We start from the raw sequence: 22,584 nt of genomic DNA on the forward strand, positions 1-22,584 counted from the left end.
TGGTCCCGTCCCGCCCCCCCCCACGCCCAGGCGGTGGTCCCGTCCCGGCCCCCCCCACGCCCAGGCGGTGGTCCCGTCCCGTCCCGCCCCCCCACGCCCAGGCGGTGGTCCCGTCCCGCCCCCCCCACGCCCAGGCGGTGGTCCCATCCCAGCCCCCCCACGCCCAGGCGGTGGTCCCGTCCCGCCCCCCCCACGCCCAGGCGGTGGTCCCGTCCCGGCCCCCCCCACGCCCAGGCGGTGGTCCCGTCTCGCCCCCCACCCCCCCCCGCGCAGGCGGTGGTCCCGTCCCGTCACCTTCAGGCGGGTCAGACTGGCGCCCCCGGGGTCGCCCCCGGCTCCAGCTCCGTGACCGGTCCGGACAGGGAGGCGCAGAGCAGCCGGCTGCCCCCGGGGCCACCCCTCCGCCGCCTCCCCCCGCGGGCCGGCCCCCGGGGCGCCCGGTGAGGGGGGACAATGGCTTGGAAGGGGGCGGCGTTACCTAGGCTTCTCAGGAGCGGGGGCACGCCCTCCTCCTCCTCCTCCTCCTCCTCCTCCTCCTCCTCCGCCCGGGGGCAAGGCTCCGCAGCGGGCCGGGCCGGTGGGCCGACGCCAGAGTCCAGCTACGGAGGGGGAGGCGCGCCCGGAGCGCGGCCCGGAAGCTCCGCCCCTGCGCTGCCACCACGCGTGCGCAGAAGGGCCGGCCTGCCCGCAGAGCACCCTGGGAAGCGTAGTTCCTTTGCTGCTGCGCCAGAACTGAGGGACTTGGGGTGAGTGGCGCGTGCTGAGCGCGGGAAGGGACTGAAGGAGACCTTGGAGGCCGGCCGGCCCACCCTCCCTTGACACCCTCCCTCTAAGCACCCCCCCATCCCATTGGTTTGGTGTTTGCATGCTTTTTCCCGAGAGAAATGCCCAGTCACTGAATCCGGACCCGGCTGTGGGTGGTTACATTGCTATAATGAAGTTGCATTAATTTTCTCAGCTTTGCCTTGCTCAGATCCCACCCAGGCGGAGAGGCCCATGGGCTCCACTCAAGTTGGGGGCGGGGATTCTTTGGGGTAGGAAAAGACAGAAGCAAGGTTCATTAGAATAGTCCCACCCCCTCGTTGTAATATTCATTCCCTGCCTTGTTAATTGCCACCTGTCTCCAGACTGTGAGACCCGGCCCAGGGGGGCCTTGGGCATTCCAGGGGGCCGCCGACCTCATTATTAATAAAACATTGGCTTTATTAATATGATTCATTGAACTTTTTTAATTCACCTCCTCCCTTTCGTGATAAGGTTGGGTTTTTTTTTTTGCCATCCTTTGAATTCTTTATGTTTAGGATAGTGCCAACCATAGAAATACTTTGATTATTTAAATAGAGCAAAAGAGGAAGAGGGTGACACTCGTTGGATGCCTCTAGACTCAGAGAGCCCAGTCTCCACACCAGCTTAGTGGACAAGAACCAGTTTCAGAATGTGCAAGTAAGCTATGTTATCTCTTTTTTTTTTAAGGTTTTTGCAAGGCAGTGGGGTTAAGTGGCTTGCCCAAGGCCACACAGCTAGGTCATTATTAAGTGTCTGAGGCCGGATTTGAACCCAGATACTCCTGACTCCAGGGCCAGTGCTCTATCCACTGCGCCACCTAGCCTCCCCAGTGTTATCTCTTTTAAGATACTTTCCTTACACATTCTCCCAGAACTGTTTCCTTGTGTCCTCCAAAGGAAACACTACACACATGCACTCGATCTTTACAAATATACAAAATGGAGAAAAGGCAATAGTCATGGTTTTGCTCCACTTTCCCCACTTCTTGCCTCCCCCAAGTCCTTTCATATTTATGAGGACAAGGTTATGAGAGACTTTTGTATCATTTCCTTTTCAGAGGATATAGGAAGAGAAACTTTGTTTACATGTAACCTCTGACTTTGTGAGGCAGGCACTGGCAGAGATCAGCACCTAGTTCAGATTCTAGGAAAAATCCTTTGGGTCTGCATTTCTGTTAGTTCACTCCCCACTTGGGTGTGCTTCTGGCACTCCAGACCTTGTCACCATGACTGAACCCTCTTCTCAAATAGAGCTCTCCTCCAACACCTGGGACCTTCTCACTCTGGAACTCTCTGCCAAATTGGACTCCACCCAATAATAGGGATGGACCAACACTGGCCACACTCCCTTCAGCTTCCACTTGTACTAACTCTAGACTTTCCCTAGACTCTCCCTATTTGGGTCCCTTCTTCACCCCATTCCTCATCTATGCCTTACTCCCATTTTCATTTGCCTTTGTAGAAATACACTCTTTGAAGACAGGGGCTATCTTTCTTTTTGCTTATATTTCTGTCTTTCCCAGTTCATGACTGCTCCCTAAAAACAATCAATCAAGTCAGATCCAACTCTTAGGAAAATCATTTACTGAAAGGGCATAATATTACCCCATAATCTCTCTTCTACCATCATCTGCAAATATGCATCTATAAACAGGAAAGACCAGGTACAGACAGATTACAATGGTAGTGAGGCAACTGTGTAGGATATATGTGTGACAAAGGCAGCTCACAACTCCTGTCACTGCAGTCTTGTTGGAGGTATTACTGAAGGTCTTCAGTGGCTGTTCTTCATAGTTTCACTTTAATTTGCCAGGACTAGCCATCTGAAGTTAATTCCTTCTTCAGATGAGTGTCTCTGTAAATCTGGGTAGGTCTGGAGTGTGGATCTTTGTACCCCACTGGATGCAGTGTCTCCTACTGATGTAGTAGGAGCTTCCTTTCAAAGCTAAGAAGTCAATGTAGGGAGAGAGAGAGAGGAGAAAAAAAAAAAGTCCCAGCATCTGTCACTAAAATTCATCAAGATTTTTAATTATTTAAAGCTCCACCAGAGACATGACCAGTTCATCATTTGCTTAGCTAGTCCCCAGAGAGTCTCCTCTTGACCCAACAGAGAAGAATTTGCACCTCCCAAAGGGATGAGGGTATAAATAGAGGCAGCTGGATAGCACAGCTGATAGAGCATTTGATGCAGTATTAGGAAAACCTGAATCCAGATTTGACCTCAATTACCCTAGCTATGTGACCCTAGGCAACTCATATATTTTTCTTGTCTAGCTTTAATAATATTAAATTCTTGACCTTTGTGACTATATCAGCTGAGGTTTAAAGGAATGAATGTTGCAAAATTATAAATAATAGTATGGCCACAAAAAAGAAATATTAAAAAAAATCACACACACTCCTTTCAGAAGTTGGAAATCCAAAGGTGTAGTGCGATACATGTGTTTTCAGCTTTTTTTTAATGCATTTATTGATTTGGATGATTTTTTCCTCTACTTCTTTTCATTATCTTTTTTTAAAAAATAGTTATTACAGGGGCGGCTAGGTGGCGCAGTGGATAGAGCACTGGCCCTGGAGTCAGGAGTACCTGGGTTCAAATCCGGCCTCAGACACTTAATAATGACCTAGCTGTGTGGCCTTGAACGAGCCACTTAACCCCATTTGCTTTGCAAAAAAAACCCCTAAAAAAATAAAAAAAATAGTTATTACATACAAGGTCTCTAAGGGAAATGAATAGAGGAAGGATTTGAAAAGAAATTTTAGTAATGTAAAAAAATAAAAGATATCAGTAAACTATTTTTTTTAGTCAACTACTTTTAAAAAGTAAATTTAGTGGCAACTAGGTGATGCATTGTATAGAGGATCAACCCTGGGATAAGGAGGACCTGAATTCAGATCCAGCCTCATATATGCTAGCTGTGTTGACACTGGACAAGTCACAACTCAGATGGCTTACAAAAAAAAAGTTAATATACATATATTTTGGATTGCAGGCTCAAAATACTTTTACTTTTGACCTAATCACTTAACTACTTTTAAGTATTTAGTTGCTCTGATTCTACTTGTCTTTCCTGCATTTATTCATTTCAGTCTAGGTTGGGGGGGGGTCTTGGGGAGTAAGGAAGTTTGGATCAAGACCCGTGACTTTGTAGAAATTTTGTAGTTTTTCAGATGGAAACCCCCTCCACTGATTTATATCAGCCACTCCAGTCAATCAACTGTCTTAGAGACTTTCCTGGGTTGATGAGAAATATAATGACTTGATCATAACCATACCAACCATACAACCATAACCATACAACTTGATCATAACCATAACCATTAATCAGGGAATGAGTGTGAATCCAGATCTTTCTCAGTGCCCAGTTAGCCTTCTACCTACCTTTCAGTCTAGTATTTGTTCAGTCCTTTTTTTAATTGTATTCGTCTCTTAGTGACCCTATTTGTAGTTTTCTTAGGCAAATCTAGTGGAGTGGTTTGCCATTTTAGAATTGAAGAAACTGAGGCAAACACAGGTAAGTAACTTGCCCTGGGTTACACACCTACTAAGTATCTGGGGCCAAATTTGAACTTTGGTCTTCTTGCCTGTAGGCTTGGCACTCTATTCACCACCTACCTGCCTAATTGCCTAACTACCAATCAAGTAATCTTGTCAGAAAGAAAAATGGGATTAATTTGGCATGACTTTTTTCTTGGTGGAGCCATATCGGCTTGCTATATTTCCTTTCATCTACAATAAATGACTATCCCTTTAAAAATATGTTCTGGAACTTTTTACTATTGGCTCACTGGTCTGTAGTTTAGATTCTATTCTCTCTCTTCTTTTGATAATCAGGACATTTGCCCTTCTCCAGTTTTGCTATACATTTTTTAATAAAAGGAGTCAAAACTTTTCATAGTATTCTACACTGTTGCCCCCCCCCCCAACATCATAATGAGAAGTATACACTTTTTATATCTGGGTAAAAGTCATTGCTGAAACTAGTCTAGTGAAGAAATTCAACTCTTTTTTTTCTTTTGAGAGTTTAGAAGACCCTCAAGAATAACTTAATAATTACCTAGCTAATGGCCTTGGGCAAGCCACTTAACCCCATTTGCCTTGCAAAAATATAAAAAAAATAAGAGATAACATTATATATATATATATATATATATATATATATTATATGTGATATATATTCCCCTACATTTCAAAACTACACTTATTAGAATAGAAAGATGGGCAGTCTGTTAGATATGAATCTCATAAAAGATACAGCCACTACTTCTTAACTTTATCATTATGAAGGTAAGTCTACACTTAGGTAACACTGTGTTCAGCAATAAACTAATTGCTGAACTGGAAAAATCTTCAAAAATTATAAGAAGCAGAAGCTTCCCAAACTTAACAAAAATATCACCATGACTTCTATGTCTTCTTGTCCTATAGAAAAGAAACACAACTGTACCCTCTTCAAAGCTATAGTATGTCTGCAAAACTTCACTTAACCAGAGTTTCATCTTTCTGTGCTTCCTCCCACCTCTGCTGTCTTTTTTTTTTTTTTTAGATTTTTCAAGGCAATGGGGTTAAGTGGCTTGCCCAAGGCCACACGGCCAAGTAATTATTAAATGTCTGAGGCTGGATTTGAACTCAGGTACTCCTGACTACAAGGCCAGTGCTCTATCCACTGTGCCACCTAGCTGCCCCTCCTCCTCCTCCTCCTGTCTTAACAAAGCAGGAAAGATCTCATGTTAGTGTTTATATCTACTGGAAGTTCAATTGAGTGATTATACCTTAATAAAAATGATGTTTGAACTGCTGCCTTGTCATGTCCTTCCAAAGTCAAAGTCCTTTGGTGAAAGGACTTCAGATTCCACATAGCAGTTAGGGAAGCTTTATTTACTGGGGTGGGAATGGGAGGCCTGGGAAAACTTTCTTAATCTGTGTTATCCCCTTTGGGAAGTTGTTACTGTTTGTTATTGTTCTCTAAGAGGACCAATGATATCAGGAAAGTGATTTACTGACTTTCAAGTGAATTGGATTTAAGCAGGATAGGGCTGTGCATAGTCATCAGCCTGGCTCTCTCCTCTAAGGTCATCTGAGTTCAGTGGCAAGTCATAGATCAGGACAACTGGAGATGATCTCAGATGCAGTGATAGACCTTGGAACCTTTTTAAACTAAGGTCTTTTTTGGTCTCAGTTTGTCTGAGCTGTTAAATGGGTTTTTATTGAGCCATCTCTAACCTGAGCTTGACTAAGTAGAGCAGAGACAGAATGCCAGTAAAGCAAAAAGTGGTTTATTAATTATTCTTTTTGCAAGAAACCAATTTACAAATCATGTAATTACTCCATTCCTTGGAGCTCCATCTTGCTGTGGAGCCAGGTATTTTATACATGTCTGTAAGTGGGAGAAGGGGTCATAGAACAATCAGATTTGGGCTTCAGTGATCTTCCCATGTGACCATCCAAGGAGGAGTCGTGTGGGAGTGACTAAGTTGATTGTATAGTTCTGGGGTTACAGTGCAGTAAAAGTTATATTGATACACTTCACTTAACATAGGCCACCCCAATTCAGGGCAGGACTTGTCACAATTGATGGATGACTGTTTTCTTAGGCCAGAGCCTGCCTGTGAAAAGGATCTCTAAAAACTAAATTATTATTGAACTTATTATACATATGCTCTAATGAAGGTAACTGAGCAAATAAGCTATGTTCACTGAGCTTCAGTTGCCCAGAGAAGATGAAAACAATGCTATTGTACTAAGAATAAGATAAGATGTGGTATTGAGGATTCTGGCAGACTTGGGTGGAAGTGAGAGTGGCTGGGCATTATTTGGAAGAGTGAAAGACAAGAGAAAGACTTATTAGGCATGGGAACTTGGGTTTGCCAGTGCCTTAACTCTAGAAATAAACATGTGGGAAGAGGATTGAGCAGCCCATGAGCCAATCACATGGGAAAGCAGTCAGAAGGTAAAGAGATTCCAAGTAGTGAGTAAGGAAAAGCAGTTGGAGGACAAAGCAGTCTAAGTAGTACCCCTAAGGTCCTTCTGAGAAGCCCGCAGTGTTATGGAATTGGGGATGCCTACCAGCTTCCACTGGAAGCCTCTGATAGGGCAACCTGAGTTTAAATACCTGAACCTGGAACTCTGGAGTTCTTATAGATTAAGGGCTGCTTAGAGACTGCCCCTGGTAACTCCAGACCCTGAAACTCCCAAATGCTGCTCCTACAAAAGACAATCACAAATAGCAAATATCTGTTTATCAAATAGTAAAATAGAAATCAAGGGAGTTATTTAGATTTGGGTATAGACAGAAAAGTAAATAAGCTATCAGGTTTGGGAGCAAACAACAGCAACAAAAAGAATGATCTCACTAGGAAAACCTACTGGCCAAGGTTGCTTGGAAGGTGTTGAAAATCAAGGGACATGTTGGTGAGTGGGGAAGCATTCCTTATATGTCAAACTTCAGGGGCTCCCATTAATCCTTTTCTCTCCCATATCTTTTTTTTTTGCAAGGCAATGGGGTTAAGTGACTTGCCCACGGTCACACAAGTAGATAATTATTAAATGTCTGAGGCCAGATTTGAAGATTTGAACTCAGGTACTCCTGACTCCAGGGCCAGTGCTCTATCGGCTGAGCCATCTAGCTGCCCCCTCTCTCCCATATCTTGAACTCAACTTCTTTTTCCCTTTCTCCCAAGTCCTCAGCAGATGTGTGGGATCTATCTCTCAGTCAATCAGGAGTCCTGTCTTCCTCTGTGTATTCATCATTCCAATCACAAAACTGTACCCTAAGGAATTACCCTAGCAGCTGCCTTTTAGCAGAGCTGCTACCATTTTGATAAGTATGAATAAAGCATTGTGTGTGTAATTGAATCCATTGTGTCATGCTTACATGATTGGCATCTATTGAACTCAAGTATTTAAGGGAAGGGCTCAGTTTCCCCCAGGGGTTGGAAGGTGAACCAAGAGACTAATTGGATAAGCCCATATTTACCAAACTAAAGTTAAGTGTACTCAAAAAGTAACAGAATTAGGGATAGAAATAGGCTCTTCAAAACACAGAGAGCTGGGCATTTTCCCAACCCCTCTCTGATGCTTGGTAGAGTATATAACTTCCAAAGAGAACTTACGGATTCTGATACCATGTTGACATGTAAGGAATGCTGTCCCTATGGGTCCACGTGTCCCTTGACTTCCAGCACCCTCTATGTAACCTTAGAGACTACTAAAAGTAAATTTTCCTAATGGGATCATTCTTTTTGTTGTTGAATTCAGATTTCATTTTGCTCCTAAACCAAATAGCCTATTTTTCAGTCTATACTGACATTTACTCTAATCTACATAGCTTCCTTGATTTCTGTTTTTCTGTTGAAAGAACATGTAGGTGCTGTTTGTGATTGTCTTTTGTGGAACCAAAGAATTTAGGGTTAAATTTAGGGTTAGGAAATTAGGTCATTTAACTGGGTAATATGGCTCCTGATGATTAAACTGGGAACTGGAAGAAGGAATAGGGAATATTCTTCAACACATGATTCTAACCAGATCTGGTCTCAGACCTCCCCTCCCCAGGTCCACTTCAAGATCTCTCTTCCTTCTACAATAGAGTAGGGGGAAATACAGCTCATAATAGCTGCTGTGGGGAAAATATTGAAGCAACTTCTCTGGTGGACTCATGATAAAGAAGGCAGCTCACCCCAGAGACAGAGCCACTGGAATCTGAACACAGACTGGGGACATTTTTTTTTTCTCTCACTATTCTTGAGGTTTCACATCTTCTTGGCGGGGAAGGGGTATTGCCCGCAATAGCTCTGATGTGGGTCTGGACATGAATTTCCGAGAGTCAGGTCGGGTAGACAAACATACCCAGACACCAAAGGTTGGGAAGTGAAAATCTCCCAACTTTATTTTTGGAAATTCAGACTTTTTATAGCAAAAACTTATCTCAGGAATGACCTGTTAAAGGAGACCCAGTTTTACAAGTTCCTGGGTAAATTTACAATATTTGTTCTTAGAAATCTGCATACTTCTCTCTCAAAGAAACCTTTTACAACCAACTCTGGAGCCACAGATTATCCAGGGTTCACTAGTGAGCCAACGGAGCCATACAATGACCAATAGTGCACACATATACCACGTTACAGGAATATCACTCCCTGCGGCTGGCCCTCTACAAGGGGGTTTATGTTTACTCTCATAAAAAGACTATTGTAATAATACAAAATAAATAAACCAAAAAAAAATCTCTTCCCTCCAAATCTTTTTTCTTGCTTTACTCTCAAACCATTTCTCTCCATCTAGGGACAGGCCAGCTTTCTTTGTCTATTCTTAGCCTTACTCTATATGAGTCTCTCCTTTTCCTTCTCTCAAAGCTCTAAAATCCACTTTTTTATGTTACTGTAAGGTATTTTCCTGTCATTTAACTTACTTATCAACCCTCCCAGCCAGTATTTGGGAACACATCTCTATTCAGTTTAAAATTGTCCTACCTCTTATAGTGAAGTTTCTGACAAGGAAGATGTTGCATATCATCCTCTTTTTAATAGAGGGATTACTGTAATGTACTTTAAAAGGCTTCTGGTTTAAACCAGTCGTGGATAAGAGCCAAGGTTTATACTTCTTGCAGAGCAGCTATTATTGCAAAGGTAACAAATTCTAGTGAGACTCTTCACAAGTTTAATTTTCTCTTAACAAGCTGAATTTATTGTTTAATTGTACGATAGAGAATTGAGGATGCTTGGAGAAGAAAGGAGAAAGAAATTATCTTTCTATTAAAAAAGCAAAGAAGAAAAATGTTTCCATATTTTCCAAGGAGTAGCTTTACAAAAACGTAATATGTAGTTACATAATTAACATTGTAGAGGGGCAGCCAGGTGGCACAGTAGATAGAGCTCCGGCCCTGCAGTCAGGAGGACCTGAATTCAAATCCACCCTCAGACACTTAATAATGACCTAGCTGTGTGGCCTTGGACAAGTCACTTAACCCCACTGCCTTGCAAAAACTAAGAAAAAAAAACAATGTAGAACTTTATGGTACCAACTTTATCATTTTCTTTCCATTTATATAACTTTACAGATAGCATGGGTTCTTAACCTTAAAGCTATCTTGAAATCTCCCTGCCCTGACCTACCCCACATTCAATCAGATGGCACATTATATCTGTTCTACCTTAGTAACATTCCTTACATCCATTCATTCCCATTTGTACCAAATCTACTTTAGAGAAGGGACTTAAGAACTGGTCACATTGTGAAAGGGTTTTTATAGGAAGAGTAATCATTTGAATTGAACCTTTAAAATGAGCAAGGGATTCTTAGAAGTGAAGGCAAGATTGGAGAGCATTTGAGACATCAGGGCTAGCCCTTGGAAAGGAAAATAGATGGAAATATATATATATATATATATATATATATATATGGGAAGAATCAAAGAGTACCATTTGACTGACTATAGCCTGAGGGGAAATCATGTACAAGAAATCTGGAATGGGAATTAAAGATAGTTGGGAGAGGGCTTTAAATGCCAAACAGAGGAACTTGAATTTTATTTCAGAGACTTATTCAAGAAACTTAAGACTTTTTGAGCAGGGGACACTTCTAATTTCCCCAGTTATGTTGAGTAAAGTAGCTGAGGTTCATAATTTCAGACTTATCCTTATCTCTTCCTTCATAGGAAATTTCATATCCAGGTAGTTTCCATGGCTTATCATCTTGAGCTTTGTGATATCTCTTACTCATACCTTGGGGGCCACCCCTTCTTGGAGATGCTGTAGTTGGACAGCCATATAGATATACATTCCAAGTGAAAAAGTCTATTACCACCAGAGGGGGCTCATGATCTTTCTTTCTCTTTTCATTGACAAAAAGTCAACACACATGAGCTCTAGTAGCTTATTGATTTTTATTGCTTTTAATTTATTTTAATTTATTGCTCTTCAGTCGTTTCAATTCTATCCAACTCTTCATGATCCCATTTGGGATTTCCTTGGTAAATATACTGGAGTGGTTCACCATTTCCTTCTTCAGCTCATTTCAGAGACGAGAAAACTGAGGCAAGTAGAGTTAAGGTCAAGGTCCCAGTACTAGTATCTGAAGTCTATTTTGAACTCAGGTCTTCCTAACTCCAGGCCCAGTATTCAATCCACTTATCTGATTTTTATAAACACTAAGAATTCAACATAAGTTGGTCCTGGTGGAATACAATCATTAACAAGGTTCACATTTTAAGAAAATTAGTTTAATTTTAATTACATTTAATAATTTAAAAATTAATTTAATTTTCATTAGTTATCTCCATTAATCTTTTCTTTTGTTTGTTATTATCCTCCCTTCCCCTTACCCACTATGATTAAGCAAATTATCCCTTACCTCTCAGGACCCTCAATATATGCATGGCTAGTTGAGCAAAAAAAACTCTATTTTTACCGTGCCTAAAAATTATGTCTTTTTCTACATTTTATTTCATCCATCTGGAGTTGATAGGCATGTTTCATTTTCATTTTTTGAACTTATAGTTAATTATTAAGTTGATCAGAGTGTTTGAAGTCTTTTTAAAAAATTATCTTGTCACTGTAAAAATTGTTCTAGTTTTGTTCACTGTACTCTGTAGAGATTTTCTCAGTTTTCTCTGAAACTGTCCATTTCATCATTAATTATGGTACATTATTTCATATACTAGTTTAGGAGTTTCCTCACCCAAAAAAATGCTTTTTAGTTTCCAAATTTTAACTGCCACAAAAAGAGCTGCTATAAATATTTTATACACATAGATCCTTTTAAAAAATCTTTTTTTTAAATAACTGAATCTAAGAATATTCTCAGTTTAGTCATTTAGGAGCATAGTTCCAAATTACTTTCTAGAATAGCTAGGCCAATTCACAGTCATTAAACTGTTTTCCTGTAGCCCTTCTGATATTTTAGAGTCATTTTCCTCTTTTGTTATTTTTGCTAGTCTGATGCATCTGTGTGATGTCCCAAAGTTGCTTTCATTTGGATTTCTCTATTCTTTATTTGGCTTTACAGTTCAGGTTAAAACAAAGACCTTCTCTTGGGAATTTGCAGGAAATTGGTACTTGGGCTGCTGTATAAACAAGTACTATGTGGTACAGCAAGCAAGCAAAAAGATTACATATATATGTATATATATATATATGTATATATATACTATATGGTAATAGAAACAGGCAGAGGTTCATTCTCATAGTTGCAACAAATTCACTCAGCAAGAGGGGAAGGAAGTTGTGTTGGAGAGTCAATGATCAAAACGGGGTTCAAATAGGGAGGTTTTGTACCCAAAAATAATTGGTTAGAAAATAGAGGGCCAGCTAGGTTGCTCAGTGGATAGAGCACTGGCTCTGGAGTCAGGAGGACCTAAGTTCAAATATGGTCTCGGACATTTTATAATTACCTAGCTGTGTGACCTTGGGCAAGCCACTTAACCCCATTGCTTTGCCAAAAAAAGAGAAAGGGGAGAGGCAGAGAGAGAGAGAATAGGTACTCAGTGACAGATATGGGAGGCCAATCCTAATGCACCCCAAACAGGGTAGAGTTCTTTTGCTTACTAACTGATTTCAGATTCAGATGAATCTTGGGCAAGAGGAGTTTCTTTATTGGGGTCACAGATTGGGAGAGGCTTTAAGCTGGCTGTCTTTGGCAGCAGAAGAGATATCTCATAGGCCACTGAGGTCAGCCAAGAGTTTCATTCCACCAGAATCTGTGAGCATTAACTACTAGACCCAGGGAAATATGAACCTCTCTGTCCTTGCCTACATGGAACAATTAGTCCTTTGACATTATTCATGAGGACAGAGAGATCTAGGAATGGCGCCTGTTAAGTCTATGTTTTCATGGGCAGAGAGAACAGTAAACAGGGCAGTCCCTGACTATCTGAGTAATCAGAGCAGCTTCTGAAATAAATATCAAGATAGCAAATCACTGTTCAGTGCAGAGAAGGGCTTTGGAGTTGGGCGGGAGTTCAAGTTAACAGTCACTGGTAATGTCATCAGTCATAGTATTGTATTTAGAGGTGTATATGTGGGGGTATCTTTTCTCCCAGCCTGGATAGTAATATGTGGAACCCACAAAGTATATTGGGAAGCCTGTTTAGTAATCCATTCCCACAAGTCTTTTCTCCAGACTCTCTAGGTGGGTGTGTTTGGCTTTTTTTTTTTTAAGGCAATTGGGGTTGTAACTTGTCCAGGGTCACAGAGCTAGTGTCTTGAGGCTGGATTTGAACTCAGGTCCTCCTGACTCCAGGATTCTATCCACTGAAATACCCAACTACAGACAAATAGTTTTTAAAGTTTCCACTGACCAGACCTTACTGCATGCTCTTGGAAACTTTACAGGAGCCGATGTAGAACCCTGCCTAAGGGTCTTTCCAGACTACCTTATCCACAGACTAAATGACATTTAAATATGGGGTCCCTCAGACTGACTCTGAACAAGTCTATGTTTTCATGACCTTGCACACTTTCTCACTTATTTTCTTCATTTGTCTTTGTAAGGCAATTGAGTTATGTGACTTGCCCAAGGTCACACAGCTAAGTAAGCAGTAAGTGTCTGAGGTCGGATTTGAACTCAGGTCCTTCTGACTCCAGAGCCTGTGTTGTATCCACTGCGCCACCTAGCTGTCCTCGCTTATTTTCAGTCTCTTTATCTATTGGATGCTTCCCTAGTGCCTGCTATTGAAAGTGGATTTTTAGGGGCAGCTAGGTGGCGCAGTGAATAGAGCACCGGCCCTGGAGTCAGGAGGACCTGAGTTCAAATTTGACCTCAGACACTTAATAATTACCTAGTTTTGTGACCTTGGGCAAGTCACTTAACTACATTGCCTTGCAAAAACCTTAAAAAAAAAAGAAATGGATAGTGGATTAGGGGCAGTCAGTCAGTCGAACCCTTCCAAATTTTAAAATACCACCCCCAAGCCAATTTGGAGTGGTAGAGCAAACAAAAAATCATGGTAAGACATCTTTCTGGTCTAAGTGATCAGCAGGCTAATTCTGTGTTACTGGGGTGGAAACCTTTCCAGAGCTATACGGATTAGATAGAAGAATAAATTAGAAACCAGACTCCAACAAAATAATGATACAAGAGACACATGAAACAGAAAGACCCACAGAGTTAAAATAAAAAACCTTGTACAAAATCTAATATATTTCAGCTAAAATAAAAAAGACGGGTAGTTTGTCATAATCTCAGACTAAAGCAAAAATGGACCTTATCAGGGAAATTACATTTTGCTAAAAGGCACCATAGGCAATGAAGTAATATCAAAAAATTTTGTATCATTTCTATGAGTCTCATTTCTCAAATATATACTGAGTATAGAACTGAGTTAAGTTTATAAAAATAAGAGTTATTCTTCAAACTGATAGTTAAAGGACATAAACAGGTAGTTTTCAGAAGACTAAATCAAAACTATCTGTAATCATGTGAAAAAATGTTCTAAATCACTACTGATTAGAGTAATGTAAATTAAAACAATCCTGAGGTATCATCTCATATTTATCAGAAATGACTAGAGGGGATGAGAGGAAAATAGGTGTACATATATAGGGGGAGTAGTAAACAGGTCTAACTACTCTGGAAAACAATTTGTGACTCTCCCTTTAGGGTTATAAAACTGTGCTTACACTTTGACTCAATTTAAAAAATATATAAATATAACAAATTAAAGATCTAGTGGACTCAGGTGAAGAGATATGAGAAAATACTCCCAACCTACCCCTTTGGATGGTGGGAAGTTCAAAGGTATTAGACATTTCCCATGTTTTCAGACCTTTTCCAAATTATCAATCTGTTGTTCTGTCTTTCTCCCCTCTTCCTTTTCCTTAAGTTTGATATTGATATTGGTTTGTTGTATATGGTTCCTTTCAGAATAATGTAATTTCATATTGTGTTTTTTTAATGTTTTTTCTTTGTTTTTTCACATAACTACCTCTTGCTTTGGATTAATCTAATGTATGGTAAACTTTGTTTCAGTCCCTCGCTTTTTCTTCTGCCTATGTCTTTGTTTTTTAGATTTTTTTTTTTTTTTGACTTCAGTTGTCCTGACTCTAGGAATTCAGGAAGTTGTCAGTTCAAATCTGAACTGACATTTACTAGACATGAGACACTGGCAATTCACTGCTCCTCTATTTGCTTCATTTTTGCCATGATCTAGATAAAAAATAATTTGGGTGCTCTAATTATAATCCATCTTATTTGATAGTTTTAAAAAAAAATGCCCCAAACAATCCTTTAAGGTTCAAGTAATAGTCTTCCTATTTTACACATGATGAAGCTTAAATCTCAAAGAATCCAAATAAGAGGAAGAATTGGGATTTATATCTTGGGTTCAATTTTGAGTCTGAATCTAGAGTTCTCTAAATGTTATGGGCACAGTTCATTGCCTCTAATGGTCTCATCTTTGGCAAAGTTAACACTTCTAAACATGAAGTGTTAAGATCATTGGTCATAGAATGAGTGCTGGAAGGGACTTCAGAGACCATTCAGTTCATTCCCTTCATTTTATAGATAAGGAACTGGGTCTTAAAGAGATGAAGTCACTCTGTGCCCAAGGTTACACATATGGTTAGTAGCAAAGGTGGGATTTGAATACAAGTCTAGTGATTCCAGTTCTTCCCACTGTGTCATCAGGTCTTTTACTCTTATGATATAGAACCACAGAACATTAGAGCTGGAATACACTGAAAAATTTTATCTAATTCCTGTTATCCCAATTTTCTATATAATGAATCTATGCTGACTAGCCTTTGGCATTGAAATTTTCTTTCCTTAAAATGTACAATCTAGGAAGTGGTTGGGCCTATATATAATTTATGCCTATTTATAATTTACAGGTTATACCTATAAATAATTGTCAAGGACTCAATTTTGGAAAAAAAAGAGACAAGTGAATGTATAAAATAAAAAAATACAGAAAAATGTGATAGAATACTATATTAGCACTTAGGACTTCGAGATGGAATTTTTTTTTTTTTTTTTTAGTTTTTGCAAGGCAATGGGATTAAATGGCTTGCCCAAGGCCACACAGCTAGGTAATTATTAAGTGTCTGAGGCTGGATTTGAACCCAGGTACTCCTGACTCCAGGGCCAGTGCTCTATCTACTGCACCACCTAGCTGCCCCTAAAAATAATTTTTAACATTTGTTTTTTAAATTCTCTCTCTCTCTCTCTCTCTCTCTCCCCCCTCCCCCCCCCAGGCAATGAGGTTTATATGTGTGTAGTCATGTAAAATATAATTTATATGAAATAACAAAACTAAATCTTTTTCTGTATACATCAACTGAATCTGTGATTTATTTTACTTTTTTAATCAGATGGGATGAAATGGATATTTTAGTTGTCAGTATTGAGTGTCCTGCTGCAGTGAATAGCAGACAAATAGGTTGATTTCATTTAACAAAATAATGAATGTTGATCTTTAAAAAAAAAATGGAAATCTTTGTGCAAACATTTGACTATAGCCAGAATCAGATAAATAGGATGTCCTCATTACCTTTGCCCACCTTAACACATAAACAGATCATCAGAATGAGAGAAAGTGAGATCTATTCTCACTAAAGTCAAATTTACTTTTACCAGTTCCTTACTGGAAAAAAAATTTAACAGCTCTTTAATCCCTTTTCCAAAAAGTAAGAAAAGAAAAAAAATGCTAAAACAATTTTGAAATTGTATTTATCTTAAAAACCAAATTACCTTGTATATCTTTTTATTGTTTTCCTTCTTTGTTTATTCTGAACTTAAGAAATAAAACAGATAATTCCCAACATGGTAGAACAGCAAAAAGATGGTTTTACATGAAACTGCAAATTTATTATGTGCAACTTGTTATTCCTTTTCTATATATGTGTGTATGTATATATATGTTATCATGTAACTTTTTTTCTCCCCCTTTCTTATATGCATTTTATGCATAATTCGTGTGCATGTCTATCAATCTATATCTAGGCACAGAAAGATATACAACTTTAGAAATTTTGATATTTAAGATGATATATGAGTTCACTCTTCAGAATATAAGCACCAGGGACTTTTTTTTTTCTCTCTGTTCTGAACATACTGTATAGGCTTAATATTTGTTGGTTGATTATGGATTTTTCTGGAATTTAAATAGATCTGTTTACACTATGATTTTTTGTTTGGTTGGTTTTTTTGGTGGGGCAGTGGGATTAAATGATTTGCCCAAAAAGTTAAGTATCAAATGTCTGAGGTCTGATTTGAACTCAGGTCCTCTTGACTCCAAGAGTGCTCTAACCACTACATTCACCCAACTGCCTCTAGACTATGATTAACATGATTTATTTTACAGTGATTGGTTTATGATATCTGGGACCTTACTTATTATACATATAAGGCTCTGTTTGTTTCTTAAAATTTTTTTACTGTAAGTACCATCTTTGCTTTTTGGAATGTAATTCATATTGTTTTCTAGGAAATATATGCATATATAGAATTATAATTTAAATCTTAGATTCTAGTTTGAGTCAATTAGAGCTCTTTAAATGTGATAGACTCAAATAGAATTCTTAGAAGAAATAAATCTAGATTTTCAGTTTTTTTCTTACATACAATTCTATATATTACACAGTTATCCTGTTCATATTTTGCTTATTAAATAGTATTTAAAAATATTATTATATATATATATATATATATATATATATATATAATATCTCTGGGTTATATATAGGATTATATATAGGATAGCCCCTGGGAAAGGATAGAGGGGGAAACTCTAGTGATTATAAAAAATTAAAAAAAAACTATTTAGTAAGATATTATAAATATAAGAAAAGTTCCATAAGAGAACAAAAGTTCTAGGATATATGAATTGATCATAATGGGTTTGGTGAACTTAGATGCCAAAATTTGCATTTCTATTTCAATAAATTTGATTTCTTTTTCAAAGAAAGTTAACCATTTCATCTTTGACAAAGTTAACAGTTAATTTAAGAAAGTTAAAAGTTAATTATATATAGTTGTTATGACAAGGGAAAACAGGTGAATCTCCCCTGATCTTTGGGACTCTTAAGTCACTTCTAGATGAGTCATGTATATTCTAGTTCAGTGCTGAAGGGTTTGGCATGTTGGAATGAAATATCAACCCTTTGGGCCTTCCTTTGCTGGCCAGAAGAGATAACCATCGGGGGGGGGGAGTTTATTTACATAGTGAAATGAAGATAAAAGAACTTATTAAAGTTGCATTGCTTCATGTTTTAGTGTTTTAAATGTAGCACATGCCTTGAAGCTACTATTATGAGTCTTATTCACACTCATGAATCTGGTCTCCAGAGTGAGCTTTCTATGCCACCTCAGGGCTTAAGGGTTAAACCTGAGGGATTATAGTTGTTTTTCGAATGCTCTTTCATGAGGTCCCACTGGTTTACTTCCTGCCGTAATTATCATTTGATATTAGTAAGTAAGACAGACTTAATTTGCTTTTAGACATGAGGATTTATCTGAGCAGGATGCTCTCAGAAAAACCTAGATTTATATGAGCTGATGCAAAGTGAAATGTACCGTGAACAAAGTAGCAGAATATTGTAAGATGAAAAGCTATGAATGACTTACGTAGTAGTCTCAGCAATACATTGATCCAAGACAACTTTGAAGGATTAATGGTGAAAAATGCTATCCTTCCCCAGAGAAAGAACCAATGGTGTCTGACTATGGATTGAGGCATAATTTTTTTATTTTCTTTATTTTTCTTGGCTTTTTTTTGTTTATATTTTTCTTTTACTCAGGACTAATATGGAAATGTTTTCTATGACTACACATGTATATTGTAATGAATTGCTTGCCTTCTCGATGAAGGGGTGTGGGGAGGGAGGAAGGGAAAGAATTTGAAACTCAAAATTTTAAAAATGAATGGTAAAATTGTTTTTACATGTAACTAGGAAAAAATAAAATGCTAATAAATTTTAAAAAAGAAATGAGAATTTATTCTAGAGGTATAATAAAAGAAGTTGATACAAATATTCTCTTTTAAACTCTGCAACACATTGTTCTGATCATCCTGGGAATGTGGTTCAAGTTCAGAATTCCTGCAGTAAAAGAGGAAATCCTTTTGTAAGAGCCTTCAAGAGGTGGCTCTCAAGTATTTGGTCGAATTGTTTGTTTTGCTGGGTTCTTTGTAGAGTATCTATTTTCCTCATTTCTTTCCTCATTTCTATCATTCGCTCCTGATGCAGACACTGTGGTCCACACTGTTGGTAGCTAAGCAATGCCATTAGAAAATAATAGCTAATGTGTACATAGCATTTACTATGTACTAAGCACAGTGATAAGTACTTTACAAATATTATCTCATTTGAGTCTCACAACAACCCTGGGATGTTGTTGTTGCTGCCCATTTTACAGATGAGGAAACTGAGGCAAACAAAGGTTAAGTGATTTGCCTATGGTTACACAGCTAGTAAGTACCTGAGGCCAAATTTGAATTAAAGTCTTCTTGACTCTAGAGGTAGTGAGGTGGCACAGTGGGTAGAGCACTGGGTCTGAATGGCTATGATAGGATTTCTTTGCTTTCTATGTCATGATCTCAGTCCATTTAATAGAGGTAAGTCACAAGCAATAGGCACTCAACAATGAGGATTATAGCACATTCTCCTCAGTGTGTTAAATACCCTTTGTCAAGGAAAATTCCAAGACACTGAAGACATTGTTTGAGTCCAGTGGATTACAAAAGGATCTTCTTCAAAGATTTCCAACATTGTTCTTAAAGGCTGTGTTTTGATATATAAGGAAAAAATTCAAATGCCCCAAAGTTGCATGGGCTTCAATGTAAATGAATGAGAGTTTAGTATCTTGCTTTCCTCCAAAGCTGGGCCAGGGATTTACAGGGAGAGAATGTGTCCTTATAAATGGAATCAGTTCCACAGAAAGACAGAAAATCTGTAGTCATTTAGGACATTTATTGGGCTTCCAAGATCCTCACTATTATCATCAATGCATTAAGTCCATTAAAGTTCAATTTGCCCTAGAAAGCATTCTTCTCTTCAATAACTGTTCTACAAAAGGAAATCCTTTCTGCCAATTAAGGGAAAGAGAAAAGTCATAACTGGACCCAAAATACTCAAAAACTAGAACAACCCAGGCCCATTATAATATATTGAATTCAACTAAAAACAAGTCTTATTGAGTACAATTGGTTTCTCCTTGTCTCCACAATGGATATTTATTGATTAATCAGGACAAATTGAAAAGTTACTCCAACAAACAGGAAGTGTGACAAACATTAACTTCATTGCTCTAGTCTTATCTAAGTAGTTGATGTTCCTTAGTCTAATATTTTTGTTTTTTATATGCCTATGTATATTGGGGTTTGGGGGTTTTTTTCTTTTAGGTTTTTTGCAAGGCAAATGGCATTAAGTGACTTGCCCAAGGCCACACAGCTAGGTAATTATTAAGTGTCTGAGGTCGGATTTGAACCCAGGTACTCCTGACTCCAGGGCCGGTGCTCTATTCACTGTGCCACCTAGCTGCCCCATATATATTGCTTTCTTAATATTGAATCATCCATGCATCTCTGGAGTAAATTCAGCTTGGTGATAATGATTTCTTGGATGAGTTTAGAAGGATTATATTTAAAATTTTGGACATACTATTAATGATATTAGCCTAAAGTTTTTCTGTGTTTTATCCTACTCTGATTTAGGCTTTAGCTTTGTATTTGACTCATAAATGGAGTCCGGTAGGATGCTTTATTTCTCAGTTTTTGAGAATAACTTGTGTTTAGTACTAATTTTTTCAAAAGTTTAATAGAATTCCTATGCTCTTTTATCTTTATCAGTCTGTCATTTTAAATGCTGTTTCTTCAACTTTTGGGGTGAGGGTATAAAGAACTAAAGCGTAAAATTTGAGCCTTCTTTAGAATTTAGGTTTCCTTTTTATTGAACCTGTTTCTATGTAAAACCAGAGAATGCCCCAAGCTATCTGGGCTTAGCTATTAATGTTTTAGAACAATAATAAATTAATAATCAATAGTCATAGTATAAAATAATATAATATAGAAAATTATTAATAATTAATTAATAATGAAGGCCTTTCCCTCAGTGATTGATATTAAACTGAATAGAATTGAGACTGATAGGTATATTGTTAAAGAATTATATATATTAGGACTAAATAACTTCTTATGTATTAGTAATATCTGTTATGTTTTAGTGATATTGTAGATTATAGAATAAAATCATAATTGTCTGTTTTAGAAAATTGATGATGATGATGATGCTTGTCCTTTGTTTTCAAAGACCTTAGTGAGGTGATACCATGACAAGCAAGTGAATTGGATCTGAGTGAGGGGGAACTGTACTAAGTCACCAGCTTCACATTCTCCTCCTGTGCCATCTGGGTCCAGTTGCCAGATATGAATCAGGATGACTGGAGTTGACCCTGAATATCAGGTTTCTGAGGTTAAATTTGAACTCTGGTCCTACTGTCTCCAGGGTCAGTGCTCTAGTCACTCTACCATTTAGCACTAGGTAAAACAGCAAATAGAGTACTGGACCTGAAGTCAGAAAGACTCTTCTTTCATGAGTTCAAATCCAGTCTCAGTTCCTATCTGTGTGACCCTGGGTAAGTCACTTAACCCTGTTTGACTCAGTTTCTTCATCTGACAAATGAACTGGAGAAGGCAATGGCAAGCCATTCTAGTATCTTTGTCAAGAAAACACCAAATAGGCTCACAGAGAGTCAGAAATGACTGAACAACAACACAGATGAATAACCCCAGGATTCTCAGGACCTCAGTTTGCTCATCTGTAAAATGGAATTAATAGAAATACCCATCTGATAGGGTCTTTGGGAGGGACAAATAAGATAACAAGTCAAATGCTTTGCAAATCTTAAATCTCTGTATAAATGTTGGCAATTATAAGGTCACATAAGGGGTTGCTTCTAGAAGGTCACTTTTGAGGTTATAAATTTTAACTATCTCATTCTATAGATGAAGAACCTGAGGCTGGGAGAGGTTAAGTGATTTGCCAGGGGTTACACAACTAATAAGTGTCTAAGGGAGTATTTGAACCCCACTCTAACCAACTTTAACCCAACTCTATCCACTGTACTACCCACTGGTATAATTTTTGTAAATCTTTTATTACTGAGCATTATAGCTTTCTAGCTTTAATTGTGACTGTTATTGTTATAGGGCAGCCAAATTACACAATTTCAGTCATGACTATAAAAAGCTCATTAATGACTTATGGAATTAATTTAATCTTTCTCTTTTTTCTAGAAAAAAAAGATGAATTTTTCTACTTTTACAATGAAATTCACCAAAGATTTTTCAATTTTAAATCAGTTCAAAAGAAGAAAGCCCTATAAATAAATCATCTATTGTTAGGGACTGTTGTTTGTGGGAGTGCTGTGAACCTTCATCATCTGGTGTCCTTGAGCACCAGAGCCGTTTTTACTAAGTGCCACAGGAGTGGGAGTGAATGTGGATTAGAGACTGGGAAGGCTATTTAAGCATTTGTATTTTGATAAATAAATGGAATACTTGGGGATCTTAGAGAACTTGTCATCCTTGTTTTCCTTGTCTCCCACCCTTCTAGCCCTTCCAAAGCTACCTGGGGCAAGTTAAGGGAGTCCAGAAAGGGACTCAACATATGGTACCCGTACAGGGACAAGAAGCTGGAGTTATCTGAGTGGAGTCCAGGATAAGGACCAGCAGATACAAGCGACAACTAGGTGACATCTCGGAGCAGAGGACTCTGGAGAAGGTAACAGGTTGATTTTACCAGGGGCTGATTTTAAATTGGAAGAAAGAGGTGTAGAGCCAAAGTGATAAGACAGACAAATATTCAGCAT

General features: G+C 38.6%; 1 protein-coding gene and 1 long non-coding RNA gene across 6 annotated transcripts in view; one reads left to right on the top strand and one right to left on the bottom strand.

The window, feature by feature from the left end:
* KLHL8 (kelch like family member 8) overlaps positions 1-503 on the bottom strand; it is a 51,536-nt gene extending 51,033 nt beyond the window's left edge. Inside the window, exon 1 of one of the 5 annotated variants that reach the window (XM_074228114.1) lies at positions 479-503. The gene's annotated coding sequence lies outside the window, so the exon portion shown is untranslated. Of the gene's footprint in view, positions 1-294; positions 384-478 lie in introns of those variants that run through there. The other 4 variants (XM_074228112.1, XM_074228111.1, XM_074228113.1 and 1 more) reach the window with 4 other exon arrangements.
* Positions 290-22,337, top strand: LOC141517280 (uncharacterized). The gene is made up of 3 exons (XR_012476819.1): positions 290-746; positions 1,342-1,443; positions 22,010-22,337. It is a non-coding gene; the product is annotated as an uncharacterized LOC141517280 (long non-coding RNA).
* The last annotated feature ends 247 nt before the right edge of the window (positions 22,338-22,584 follow it).

Source organism: Macrotis lagotis, chromosome 3 (assembly GCF_037893015.1).
Source record: "Macrotis lagotis isolate mMagLag1 chromosome 3, bilby.v1.9.chrom.fasta, whole genome shotgun sequence".
NCBI lineage: Eukaryota > Metazoa > Chordata > Mammalia > Peramelemorphia > Peramelidae > Macrotis > Macrotis lagotis.